Below are 5193 nucleotides of genomic sequence, written 5' to 3'. Positions count from 1 at the left end.
GACTAAAATTTTATCAAGCATCTCTTCCTACCACAGCATTATAAAACTAGAAATCGAGTATAAGAAAAAAAAAAGCTGTAAGATAACAAACAGGCTAAAAAACATACTACTCAACAAACAGTATATCAGCAGACATACCAAAGAGGAAATAAAAAAAAAGGACCTTGAGACAAATGAAAACAGAAAAATAATGGTTTGAAAATTTTTGAAACATACCAAAAGCAAAACTAGAAGAGAAGTTTATAATGATTCAGGCCTACATCAGGAAACAAACAAACAAACAAAACCTCAAACAAATAAATAATCTAACCTTACAACCAAAGGAAGTAGAAAAATAACAAAGTTTAAAGGTAATAAAAAGATGGTAGGCATAATAGAGATTAGAGCAGAAACAAATAAAATATAGGCTAAAAATAGTAAAGATTAATGAAACTAACATCCAGATATTTGAAAAATGAACAAAATTGATAAACATTTACTCAAACTAAGAAAAAAACAGAGAGGACTCAAATAAATTTTAAAAAATGAAAGCAGAGAAATTATAACTGACTCCACCAAGAATTATGAGACTACTCCAAAAAAGTATATGCCAATAAATTGGACAATTTAGAACTGAATAAATTCCTAAAAACATACAATCTTCCAAGACTGAATCAGGAAGAAATACAAAACAAACATTCTAATTACTAGTAGGGAAATTGAATCAGTTATCAAAAACCAAAAGCCCAGGACCAGATGACTTCACAGGTGAATTCTCCCAAACATTTAAATAATTGATATCTATCCTTCTCAAACTATTTTAAAAAAACGAAGAGGAAAGAATACTTCCAAATTCATTCTGTGAGGACAGCATTACTCTGATACCACAACCAGACAAAGAAAACACACAAAGAGAGAATAAGCATCCTGATGAGAATAAGTCACCTGATGTGTCATGCCTAAGGTCCCAATTCTAAAGGCTAACACTGGACCTGAGATTCAGAGTTGTGAGTGCAGTAACTCAAAGAGGACTATCAATCTCATATTTGGTATGTGGATAATAATAAGAATGTGGAGAATATTTATACTAGGAAGGGACTTAGTGTTTGGAAAATGCTGTTACACTCATGACCCCAAATATAAGTTTAACATCATGTTCAACATTCCTACCATATATTCATTCCACTAATGCTTCAGAAATTGCAGCTGAGCTAGATGGGAAAACCAGAAAGATGTACAAGAGTGGCAAAATATGCCCAAAATATGCCCATCTCTTTAAGGCTTTGTGGACCAGGAATGTGCCTAGGTTTGAACTAGCTCACCTCATGACTCTGGGGCCAGGGGTATAACTGGCAGTGAAAATCCCTGATTGGATGGATTCAGGAGAGCATGATTCAACATACAGAGAAATGCAACCAATGAAGGATCAAGCCACTGAGGCAGGACAGAGAGAACTTAATGGGATACATTTCTATTTTCTGTGCATCACTCTTCTCATCTAAATGTTTCTGCACACCCTTTGGCCCATAATTGTTACTAAGCAGCCACAGCAGGCATTGCTTAAAAACAACACCACATTATTGTTACTGGATTTCAATGCTACACCTGGAAAGGAAAGACTGGAGCTTTGGAAAGCCAAAAGGCAATCTATATCCCTTCCCCAGGTGGAGCAATGTTAGATCCAGGAGAGAAAGGGGGCGCTGAAAAAGGGTACATTGTCTTTTTGGTTTCTTGAGATAATTTGTCAATAAAAGCCACTTCCTCTGGTGGAAGGAGGGAGGGAAAGAGAAAGGGAGAGAGGAAGAAAGGAAGAAAAGAGGGAGGGAAGAAAGAAAGAAGGGAAGGAATTACAGGCAAATATTCCTGATGAACATAGATGTACATTTTTTTGACAAAATATTAGTATACCAAATTCACCAATACATTAAAAGAATACTCACCACAATCAAGTTGGATTTATTCCAGGGATGAAGGAGGGTTCACTATTTGTAAGTCAATTAACAGGATCCATTTTACAACAAGTGAATGGTAAAAATCATTTCAAAAGATGTAAAAGAAGCACTTGACAAAATTCAACATCAATTTTGATTAAAACATCTCTCAACAAATTGTGTTTAGAGGGAACACATCTCAGCATAATAAGGTCCATATGTGACAGACCCACAACTAACATATCCAGTGGCAAAAAGCCTAATATTTTTCTTAAAAGATTAAGAACAAGACAGAGATGTCCACTCTTGTCACTTTAATTTAACATAGTACTGAAAGGTCTGGCCACAATAATCAGACAAGTAATAGAAATAAAAGGGATCCAAATTGGTAAGAAGTAAAACTGTCACTATTTGCAGATGACATGACACTTAATATAGAAAACCTGAAAGACTCCACCAAGAACTATTAGAACTAATAAATTCAGTAAAGTTGCAGAATGCAAAATCACTGCACAGAAATCTGTTCTGTTTTTATACACTGATAACAAACTAGCAGAAAGAAGAATTAAGAAGGCAATCTCTTTTACAATTGTGTCAAAAAGAATAAAATATCTAGGAATATAATTAACCAAAGAAGTAAAAGACTTATATTCTAAAAACTATATGACAATGGTAAAAGAAATTGAAAATAGAACACAAAAAATGGAAAAATATGCCATGCTCATGATTTGGAATAATTAATATTCTTAAAAATATCCATACTACACAAAGCTATCTACAGATTTGACACAATTCCTATCAAAATGCTAATAGTGTTTTTCACAGAGATAGAAATACTTCTGAAATTTGTATAGAACCATAGAAGACACCAAATACCAAAGTAATCTTGAGAGAGAACAAAGCTGGAGGTATTATAATCCCAGATTTCAAACTATACTGTAGTATAGTAATCAAAATAGTATGATACTGGTATAAAAGTAGACACAGATCTATGAAATAGAATAGGGATCTCAGAAATAAACTTACACTTATATTGTCAAATGATCTCTGACAAAAGAGGCAAGAACATAAGAACATATAATGAGCAAAAGATCATCTTTTTAATAAATAGTATTAGGAAAACTGGACAGCTACATGCAAAAGAATGAAACTGGACCACCTTCTTACACCATTATACTAAAATAACCTCAAAAGTATTAGATTTAAATATAGGATCTGCAACCATAAAACTCCTAAGAGAAAACATAAGCTATAAACTCTTGGTCTTAGCAATATTTGGGAGTATCTGTCTCCTTGAGCAAAGACAACAAAAGCAAAAATAAACAATTGAGACTACATCAAACTAAAAGCTTTTGCACAGTAGAAGAAACCAACAAAACAGAAAGGCAACCTACTGAGTGGGAGAAGTTATTTGCAAATGATATATCTGTTAAGAGGCTAATATCTGAATACAAAGAATGTATACGGGATCCCTGGGTGGCTCAGCGGTTTGGCGCCTGCCTTTGGCCTAGGGCGTGATCCTGGAGACCCGGGATCGAATCCCACGTCGGGCTCCCGGTGCATGGAGCCTGCTTCTCCCTCTGCCTGTATCTCTGCCTCTCTCTCTCTCTCTCTCTCTTTGACTATCATAAATAAATAAAAAATTAAAAAAAAAGAATGTATACAATTCAATACTAGAAAAACAATCCAATTAAAAGATTGGAAGAGAACCTAAATAGACATTTTTCCAAAGGCATACAGATGGCCTACAGATGCATGAAAAGATGCTCGACATCACTAAACATCAGGGAGATGCAAATCAAATCCACAATGAGATATCACCTCAGACTTGTCCGAGTGGCTAGAATCAGAAACCCAAGAATTAACAAATTATGTAAAGGATGTGAAGAAAAGAGAATCCTTGAGCACTGTTGGTGGGAATCAATTTACCAATATACAGAAACCTTTATGGAGGCTAAAAAAAGAGAAAGAAAGAAAAAGAAAGAAAGAAAGAAAGAAAGAAAGAAAGAAAGAAAGAAAGAAAGAAAGAAAGAAAAAGAAAGGAAAGAAAGAAAGAAAGAAAGAAAAAGAAAGAAAGAAAGAAAGAAAGAAAGAAAGAAAGAAAGAAAGAAAAGAAAAGAAAAGAAATACCATATGACCCAGTATTTCCACTACTGGATATTTATCCAAAGAAAACAAAAACCCTAAAAAACACATATACACCCTTATGTTTATTGAAGCATTATTTTCAGTAGCCAAGATATGGAAGCAACCCACATATGCATTGATAGGAGTGTGGGATCTTGCTATTTGTGACAAGATGGATGCATCCAGAGGGTTTTATGCTAAGTGAAATAAGTCGTATAGAGAAAAGCAAATACCACATGATTTTATAGATTCTATGTATAGAATTAAAGAAAGGAATAAACTGATGAAAAGAAGAATCAGACATATAAATATAGAGAATCAATGGTTGCTGGAGGAGGGGTGGGAAGGTGGGCAAAATAGGTAAAGGGAAGATACAGGCTTCCACTTATGGAATGACTAAGTCACCAGAATAAAAGGTACAGCACAGCGAATATAGTCAATAGTATTGTAATATTGTAGTATGGTGACACTTGTGGTGAGCATGATATAATGTGTAGAGTTGCTGAATCACTATGTTGTACACCTGAAATCAATTTAGCATTGTGTGTCAACTGTGCTCAAAAATTCTTCTCATGATGAAACTTCATTAACTACAACAAAGATAAGACATATTATAAGAAAATATTTGTAATACACAGCTGAGGAAAACCTTGTACCTATATGAGAATATAGGTAACATATGAAAACCCTACAGATCAATAATTAAATGACAATCTAATGAATAACATGTCTAAAAGAGACTAGCAGAAATTTCACTAAATGGATAAATAAATAAATAAATAAATAAATAAATAAAATCACAAAAGTTTATGTTGATGACAATCTAGAAGAACCATAACTCTCATGACATTGTCGGTAGTGTATAAAAAAGCAAAACAATTTAGAAAATTGTTCAGCTTTTTCTCACAAAGTTAAACATATCCCTACCCAATAGTTCACTGTTATGAGTCTATCCAAGAGAAGTTAAACATGTGTGGGCTCTGAAAGACTTGTATAAGAATTTAAAAATTATTATTTAAAATAGCCCCAAACTGAAATAACTCAAATATCAACAAGAGAACATATTTTGTCATATGCTTATAAATATGCAGCAATAATGAACAATGAACTACTAGCAAACACAGTAACATCAGTGTATCTCAAATCACTATGGTCA

General features: G+C 33.6%; 1 pseudogene; it reads left to right on the top strand.

Annotated features, from left to right (window-relative positions):
- Positions 1-934: 934 nt before the first annotated feature.
- Positions 935-1401, top strand: LOC129523238 (ubiquitin-fold modifier-conjugating enzyme 1-like; annotated as a pseudogene).
- Positions 1402-5193: the final 3792 nt, after the last annotated feature.

Source organism: Nyctereutes procyonoides, unplaced genomic scaffold (assembly GCF_905146905.1).
Source record: "Nyctereutes procyonoides isolate TBG_1078 unplaced genomic scaffold, NYPRO_anot_genome, whole genome shotgun sequence".
Taxonomy (NCBI): Eukaryota; Metazoa; Chordata; class Mammalia; order Carnivora; family Canidae; genus Nyctereutes; species Nyctereutes procyonoides.
This window is presented reverse-complemented; position numbering and strand designations above follow the sequence as displayed.